At 53.6% G+C, this 9,122-nt stretch overlaps 1 long non-coding RNA gene across 1 annotated transcript; it reads left to right on the top strand.

Moving 5' to 3' along the window:
* The first annotated feature begins 154 nt into the window (after positions 1-154).
* Positions 155-2,069, top strand: LOC135326753 (uncharacterized). The gene is made up of 2 exons (XR_010387021.1): positions 155-218; positions 1,455-2,069. It is a non-coding gene; the product is annotated as an uncharacterized LOC135326753 (long non-coding RNA).
* The last annotated feature ends 7,053 nt before the right edge of the window (positions 2,070-9,122 follow it).

The raw sequence follows: 9,122 nt of genomic DNA, 5'->3' as shown, positions 1-9,122 counted from the left end.
GACGCAACTGCTCTGCGCCCGCCCCTCGCCCCGCCGCCCAGGCGCCGGCCGGGCTCTCACCGCTCCGAAAAACTATTGGCTCTCCCTGCCGCCGCTCATCGGACACCACGCCGCATTGGCTCACGGGGCGAGGCGGAGCGGCGGGCTCCTCGTTACTGTGGCAACGGAGGACGCGGCCGGTGCCGGGTGACGGTTGCAGGCGGCGGTTGCAGGCGGCGGTACGGCCGGGGCCGGGGCCGGGGCCGGGGCCGGGGCGCCCTGGCGCCCGCTGAGGCGGCTGCTCGCTGCGTGGCGTGGCGTGGCGTGGCGTGGCGTGGCGTGGCGTGGGCCGGGCGGCCGCGGGAGGCCGGGGCCTGGGGCGGGGTCTCCGGGGCGGTGTGCGGCTGGAAGCGGCCGGGGCACCGCGGGCTTCTGAAGACGCAGAGCGGTGCAGGCCGTGGCGCTTCCAGAACGTTCCGTGGAGGCGGGAGGCTGCACCGGGCACATGCTGCTGCGGGACCGCTGCTGCAGGGGAGGTGTTCGACCCGGAGCTGCTGGCAGCTCCCTGCGGTGGCCGGGGAGAGCTGTCCTTCCCTCGCCCCTCCTCCCTTTCTCTCCCGCCCCCGGCTTCCCCCTCTAGGCCCGTCGTTGGGTTTTGTGTTTTGCAGCAGGTTATTTGGTGGTTTCAGCGCTCTGTATGACGGGGATGGTTAAATTGCCCACTCTCAGAGTTGTCTGGTCGGGATGAGTGAAGCTGTGCTTTAAAGACGTTAAGATGCTACATGAATGGGACTATATGGTTATATGTAAATTCACTGAGTTAATTGCTAAGTCCAATCTCCGTTCCTGGATAGCGAGAACCTGGGCTAAAGGAGGAAGACAATGCTAGATAATACAGTACTACTGGTTACAAAGCAAAGCTGTTTTCCATGGGGGCAGCTTAGATCTCTCTGCACCTCACTTCCCTGTGCTTTAGGTTGTTGGAGGGCGTACCGACTTGCCTGGGGCACTGTGCAAAGGCCCAAGACAGCTTGGACCTAGAGCTGGGCCTCTCCTAAGCCTCCCTGGAACAAGGAGGCCAGAGAACCTGGCGTGGAGACCCCTGCCTGGCTCCTCAGGGAGACAAATATAGTCCAGAATGCCAAATCGAAACCTGCAACAAGAAATTCTGCTGCCCTCAACCTGGCCACAGGAGCAGAAAATCCATGTTTGGATGGAGCTGTGCCAGAGCTAATAAGCACTGTTAGACTTGAGCAGGCTCCACAACAAGTGCTTGTGGAGCAAAAGAGTCAATAACTTGGTTACGGACAGGGGAACATTGATTATATTCCACTGTACACGTTGGCATCTCATGTAAGTTTTTGGGCAAAGTTTATCCTTCTAGAGCACAGCAGGAAAATTGTTTGCATTTGAGGAAGGACAGTATAGAAAAGGTGGTGTTCTTTCTTCATCTGTCACTTGTTTTTTCTGCGCAGGTAAGCTATGGATATGGATATAGATAGTATTTCCTCAGTCTCTTCTCTGCAGTCCCTTGCCAAGCTACTCAGTGATGCTCAAGAAGAAGATGACAACGACGACGACGACGACGGGGTGAGTCTTCCACAAGAAATGCTGCTGCTTCTACATGTTGTACCACAGTCTCACCTTGTTAACTAAGAAGCAAATTTGGCTTTTCCCAGGGTGAGTAAAGAAAGCCTTATGCAGCTTTGGACTGACTGAAACAGCTAGAAGGTATTTGTAGGGTAAGAAGCTCCTGAGGGAGAAAGTAAGGAAGATGCCCCAGGAATAGGAGGCGAGATTGTGAGCATGGAATGGGAGGAAGATTTATTTTCTCAGCCTAAAGGAAATGAGAACATGCAGTTGAAAGAGTGTTAGATACTTCAGACTTCCCCCTACTTTTCCCTGAAGTCTGCCAGAGATGAAGGCAATTACAACTAGATACAAAGGACTTCATATGAAGGAAAAAGTTGCTGCTTAACTTCTGAGTAGAGACTAAAATATCCAGAGGCAACTGAGTGTGCTAATTCTGCATGTCAGACACTGAAGAACTGTAGAGATAATTGATCACTGAAGTACAATATTATCCCTTATCCCTTCTTCTTTATGTCATTTCTTTTACAGACGCTTACTGTAGAAACAGTTGTCAGACAGGAAAGAATAGAAGAGCTGAAAGGCTCGGTATCACATTGCAAGTCCCTGGATACCTCATTTTAATTTCTGGCAATGGTTTCCTTCAGGTTTGAGTAGATCCAGAAAGTTTTGTTTACCTAACACATACACATGCTTGTTCTCCAGCGGCTTAGCAAAAAACTAAGTATTGAAACTCTTCAGATATTGTTCCAAAAATTCTATTCAGTTATTACTTCTATACAACACCTAACTAAAAAAAAAAAAAAAAAAAACGTTTGCACACAGGTCTCCCCAATAGACGTGGCCAGCAGGGCTGAATTAATCAAGGCAGGAAGACTGCAACGTCCAATGTCACTAGCCCAGAAAAAGCCCTCAGAAGAAAGGCCAAAAGTTGAATAAAACGGAGCTTTGAACGATAGGCAGGCTCTTTCAGATTCGACGCCGACAAACAATAATCAAAACCCAGTCTGCAAATTGTTTCACGACATCACCTTGACAGCTAAACATCTGTCCAAAGGGTCATTCAAATGACAGAAACTCCCATGCGAGTTTCAGGAAAACATCCTCTTGCTGTAAGAGAACTGTTCAGTCTAATCTCAATGTCCTGATTTCCAAACATCTCATTCCTGAGTTTAAATATTAAATATTTCATTTAATTGAAAATAGTTGCTCATTCTAACATACCAAGAGTGTGAGGACATTTTTAAGGCAATGTTTTTTTCAATTCTGTATTGTGAATTCTTTGCCACCAGGCGGAAGTGCAGCAACACAGCTCATCACAGGTCGGATTTTTCTTTCCCCAAGACATCCAGTTTCAGAGCACCTTCAAAACTGTTACTAAATATTTAGTGTCAGGTGTATTTCTTTATTTGTCCACTTTTCAGTTTGTCTCAGTTCAGGTTTCGCAACCTTGCCTTCTAAATCCTATCCATCTAACCATGCAAGTGCATCTAGAGACTGATACTTGAGTATGTAAGACTCTACTACTATGGCTTTCTATGAAGATTTCCTCTGTGCAAGGAAATGATTGCTGCCATATGCCTATCCGATGATGCCAAAATCTCTTGTCGTAATTCACCATTTCCAGTGTTGGCTTCCAGCCTCATCGGCTTTCTTAGTAATAAGGTGTGTACATAGTCGTAGTTTAAGAGAGAAGAATCAGGTGGGTCTGTGCGCGTCTAGATGAAAAAGTACGTATGTATGTATGCAGCTATACTGCCATCTGGCAGTATTTGGGAATGATGACACACAGGCAACTGTGGGACTCAGGATGGCGCGGCCCATGGAAGAGGGGTTTGCGCTGGGGTGCTCCCCAAGAGTTAAGGAACCCCGGTGCACCACGGCCGGAGTCACCACACTGTGGGGTTGCTGTAGCCCTCCAGCGACCCCTGAGTGCTGAGCAAACCTAGTCAGCAAAGGAGAAGTGACACTGCGGACTCGCCCTGTAAGCCTCTGGGTAGCGTGGAACTGGGTTATCTGTTGAGTACGCATACTGTTGGGTGTTGAACATGCGTACTGTTATCTGTTGCCCAGCCTCTTGACCACACTGTTATTGGCTGAGGCTGTCGGTTCTGCTGTGTGACTGTGGTCTGGCACTGTTCGAATGGGCAAGGAACTAAGCCCGGGAAGGATAAAAGAGAGTAAGCTACCTACCTCTGTGTGGACTCAGACTCGCCCTCAGTTGGCCTGCAGACCAGACAACCCACTGATCAGCGGGGATGCCACTGATGGCGACCGCCAGGGAGAACCTGAATCATCCCGGCACAGCCTGAGCGTGGTGAGAAGAGTCTGGGGAAAACTGTACCGGAGGGGTGGCCCGTAAGTACAAGGAAAGGGTGAGAATGGTCACTGTACCGCGCATCCGAGAAAAGTCACTGTACTGAGCATCCGTGGCTTAACCAGGGAGCTCTAATATGTGTATTCTATTTTCAGTTCTATTGTATTTCTAGCTTTACTATACTTTTCAGCTTTGTTATACTTGTAGATGGTTTGGTGTTAATTGTTTAGTGTTGTCATATGTAACTTCTTATACCTGCCAAATGATGATCTCTGAAGTTCAGCGCGCTAACCCAGGAATCTGACAGAATCTCAGCTGCTCCCCTGTTGGCGCATCACAGTTGTGCAGGAGCTGGTAGGCTTCGAGTCTGGATTTGCTGGGAGCTGAATCAGGTCACAGCTGTGCGGGAAAGGGGCTTTGCAGCAGTTGCCACCACTTGCGCCTGTCAGGGCGCGCGGAGCAGCAGAGGAGGGCAGCAGGCTGCCCGAGCACCGCTGGGGCGCAGGCAGTGGCTGTGGCGGGGAGGGGGCTTTGCTGCACGGGGCAGCGGGACAGAGCGCCCGCCGCCTCCAGCCCCGGCGCCGCAGCCGGGCTCCGGCTGTGCCCGCACGGCTGCTGCCGAGGCCCCGAGGCCTGGCCACCGGGACACTCTGCAGCCCCGCATTGGAAAGCCCCATTACTTGGATTTAGAAATCCTAGTGGGATTTAACCCATTCAAGAGTGCCACCGGCACAGCCGCGGAGCGCAGACAGGCCGCGAGCCGCCGGCAGGGTGGCAGCGCTTCCCGGCCCTGGTGGGTGGGCACGAGTGCGGCGTGCCCGGGAGCCAGCGTGAAAGCGCGGGGAGCGAGCGCGGGGCTGCCGGCCTGCGGGGCTGTGAGGGGCTCTCGTAGCCGGCGTCCCCCGCGCTGCTGCTCGCCCAGGAGCGCTCCTGGCCAAAGCCCTCGGGCCCGGCCATGTTGGCACTGGAGCGCGTGCGAGTGGAGGAGCTCTGTGCCCCAAGGCCTGTGGGTGGGAGAGATCCCCCCCACCCCCGGCCCCCGCGAGCTGCTCTAAGGAAACACCACTCTGGCGCTGCGTGAGCTCTGCCTCCTCTCCGTCTTTATTGCCCAGGGGCCTCCTCGTGCAGGTGGCCGGGCGCGATGATGGCACCGGCCCGAGACGGAGGAGCACGGTGCGGGCAGGCTGGGCGGAGGGACGGTGCCGTGGCCTGGTGTCGGTGCCCAGCCCGAGATGCCACCCGTTCAGGCCTTGTCGCCGGTTGGTGCTTCGAGCCTGCCCGTGCCAGGCGCGCCTGCGTCTGCGGTGTTCTCCTCCTGCGTGGTGGCACTGAAATGGAAGCCGGGGTTGTGTGCAGTAGCTCTCTGAAGGGCACACTGGCCAGCCCCAAGGGAAAGGGAGCAGGAGAATACGCCCTTAAGCTGCCCCCAGAGGCCCCAAAGCAAGCCCGCCCTTGAAAGGGGCGCAGCATAGCCTGAGCAAGGTGTCTTCTGCTTTTGTGGTGGCGATTACCTGTCACTGGAAGAGCTTCTGCTGAACTCTCCCATGCCCGGTGTAGGAGGCAGGGATGGGAGAAGGCCGCCATACGGATTGTCGTCTTCATTGCCCCAGATGTTGCAGAGCTCTAGGCTTGCTGCGCTCGGAGAAGCACACCTGGAGCAGGTACACTGCAGGCTGCTGTGAAGCTGGAAATAACACATTAGCAGATGAGCTTTGCGTTGGTGCGAGTTTGAAGAGGGGAAGGTTTGAAGGGACTTGCTCGGATGGAGCTTTTTGTCCTGGAGGCAGGACAGAACTCACCTCTCCGCAGTGGCAGCGGTAGTGGCAAGCGGATGCCTCGGCATCGTCCTCTGGAGACCTAGGAATCGTACCGAGAGGTATGGTAAAGGATTTTTAGTTGTCCTTTTGAAAGGAAGCGCGCTCCCTAGGAGGGAACTTGTGCTCTGTTCCATTTGCCAGGGAAAGGGTTAAAATGCCGGCCTGGGAGCTTTCTGGGAAGCCTTGAGAGTACCTGTGGGCTTCAGGTAAGCACTTTGTGCAGCTGTGTAATGGCTGCCTTGCAGGTGTGCTGTTCTTGTTGCCATGCCCACATTGGGAGCTGCTGTGCAAGGTGTATCACTTTGCAAGGGGTGTGAATTTCAAACATTACCTTTCTTTCCTGGTCTTGAGTCGGTAGTAGAGCCAAACGCAGAACGCAAAGAACAACGTCAAGATGACGAGCGTCAAAGTGTTGGCGACGATGACGACAACAGTTCTGCGTTTTGGAGGGCTGGGGTCAGCCTCTGCAGAACCCTTGGGGGAGAGTACTGCAAAACAGTGGCCAGAGATCAGCGTTTAATATAAACGTGCATGCTGTGGTAGGTGAAAGGTAGGAAGGGGAGGGCTGAAGCGTGAAGAGCCCAAGCGCAGCGGCACACGCATCACAGCCGTGGGGACGTGGCATCCCAGCACGTGCGGGATGCCATGTGGTATCCTAGTTTGGTGCCGTGCATTGAGAAAACGCCCCATTCTTCTCTTCTCCCCCCTGCTCCTTTTGGTGCGTTTTGCTCCTCCTCTCTCCCTCCTTCCTGCGCTGGGAGAAAGGGAAGCAGGAGCCTGCTGTCACGAGCGAGACCCACTCTTGTGCTGGGCCGAGGCTCGGCAGATGCTTGTGTGTGCCCAGGGCGGGCAGCGCAGGAGGGCGGCGCAGAAGGCTGTGGAAAGCCGCGTCTCTGCAGAAGAGCTCCTCCTCAAGTGTTCTCAGCTTTGGAAGGGAGCCCCCTATTCTGCCTGTGCCCCCAGGTGCTGGTAGGGGCCCGTGGGAGCGCTGCCTTGCCCCTGGAGATTCACCCTTAGACAATGTTAGTGGGGGAGAGGAGGTCTTGCGTCGGAGTACGTACCTTCAGACAGCACCGAAGCCTCTCTTTCCCCAGGTATGGGGACCCCGTGTACAAGAAGAGTACACAGGAGAAGGCACACCAAGGCAGAGCAGCCAGCCATGTCTGCTGGTACTCCCAAAGCTGTGTGCGCAAATGAGGCCTGCCCGGCAACGGGGCCCTGGGTTGCCCTGGCGGTGCTGTGACATCGCCGGCGGGCGTGCAGACCTTGTGAAGGTGTCAGGAGCTCCTCACAATGGGCCGCTGAGCGTGCGCGCGGCCTGCCAGCTCCTTCCCAGTCACCCTGCACAGGCGTGACCTCAGTGCCACCGGCTGTTTGTTGTAGGCCGTGCTTCTCCTGAGCGCCGTTTGGCGGGGAGGCGGTCTTTCACGGAGCCGGGCAGGCTGTGCAGACGAGCCTCTGCAGGGCCTGACGAAAGCTAGGGAGGATGCGCAGGAGCAGGCTGGGAGACTGTCTGGCTCCGTGCATTTCCCCACAGTAAAACAGTAGCCACAGGAAAACACTAGGCACGTTAAGGGAGTGTTTAAATGGGTACGTCTGCTTTAGACCCCACGACAGGCAGGGGCTTTCCTTTCCCCGAAGAAAGGAAGGCGGCTGTGACCCCCCCCCCCCCCACCCCTTGCTCTCGGGCTGACACACTGCCCCAGCAAGGCAGCAAAAGCCACATTCCAAAATTCATTTTCGGGGTGCCGTGCTCCCTGGTATTGCTACCTTAGTATAATCCTTGCACTCCAGTTGGAAATAGCGTGTGGGCTGTGGCCCCATAATGCTGATATACAAGCCATGGAAGCAGTTACCCAGCGAGGGCAGTTGACCTGGAAAAAACAATAGTGAATCTGTAACCACAGAAGTGATAGAAAACACACCCATCGATGCCTTAACGCTTTTAAATGAAGACATACACAATATTGGCCAAACTACTGTACAGAATCATTTCACACTTGACTGTTTGCTAGCCTCTCAAGGAGCAGTGTGTGCCTTAACTAATGACAGTTGCTGTTTTTATGTTAACCATTTCCATCAGATTACTACTGATGTATATCAGATAGCCAACCGCACTAAAGTTTTGCATATCGTTGGGGAGGACCTCCAGTGACCCCTGAGTGCTGAGCAAACCTAGTCAGCAAAGGAGAAGTGACACTGCAGACTCGCCCTGTAAGCCTCTGGGTAGCGTGGAACTGGGTTGTCTGTTGACCACCCTGTTGGTATCCATCCTGTTACCGGCTGAGGCCATCGCTTCTGTTGTGTAACCGTGGTCTGGCACTGTTTGATTGGATGAAAAACCCTAAGCCTCTGAAGGACAGAAGAAAGCCACATACCTCTGTGCGGACTCAGTCTCACCCTCACTTGGCCTGCACACCCAGCAACCCACCCATCAGCAGGGACACCCCGATGGCAACTGCCAGGGAGAACCTGAATCATCCCAGCATAGCTTGAGCACGCTGAGAACAATCTGGGGAAAACCGTACTGGAGAGGTGGTCCATAAGGACAAGGAAAGGCTGAGAACGGTCACTGTACCGTGCATCTGTGGCTTAACCACAGAGCTCTGATATGTGCATTCTGTTTTCAGTTCTTTACTTTTTAGCTTTGTTAGACTTGTAGATGGTCTGGTGTAAGTTGTTCAGTGTTGTCCAGTGTCCGTCGTATGTGTGTAACTGCTTAGCTCTAGTAAATTCTTACACTTGACAAATGATGATCTCTTGAGTTCAGTGCAACTAACCCGAATCTGAAAGAATCTCCGACGCCCCTCTATTGGCGCGTCACAGTCAACAAAACCACCTTGGATAAAACAGTGAGTAGGCTACACCCTGCTTACGGAATATAGTCCTTGTCTCAAACAGGCCCGCAAGTTTCACTGTTAAAGTGAAACAGGTTTGTTGCCTGGGTTCAGCAACAGTTCAGCATCCTGGGCAGGGCACTCCCCTTCCTCACCACTCCCATCCCTGCCTCTATACCCCCACCCCAAATCCACCAAAGACACTCTCCAAGCACTTCAAATGCAACTCTGACACTTCTCTTCAGTGGCAGAATTATTTCAGCCTCAGCCTCCAAACCCCTTCAGTAATACTTCTCAAACACCACTCAGCTTAGGAATCCCCATCCCTAATGATGAAGACCCCCACCCCCACCAGCCCAAAAAGTACTGACAGCAAAGCCATTCAAAATCCTGCAAGGCACATTCAAACACGAGAGCATCCCACTGTTATCTCGGCAGTCACTTGCCTTCTGGGCCATTTTACACTGTACTTGTCTTCCTTTATCACCTCCGGTTTCAAATTCACACATACACAGTCACAAAATAAAGACTGGCCATTCAGAATGTAAGGAGGCAAGACTACAGGCTACTTCATCTCAGCAT

Source organism: Dromaius novaehollandiae, unplaced genomic scaffold (assembly GCF_036370855.1).
Source record: "Dromaius novaehollandiae isolate bDroNov1 unplaced genomic scaffold, bDroNov1.hap1 HAP1_SCAFFOLD_110, whole genome shotgun sequence".
In the NCBI taxonomy this organism is placed as follows: Eukaryota; Metazoa; Chordata; class Aves; order Casuariiformes; family Dromaiidae; genus Dromaius; species Dromaius novaehollandiae.
Note: the sequence above shows the minus strand (reverse complement) of the source record. Positions and strands in the feature narration are given on the sequence as shown.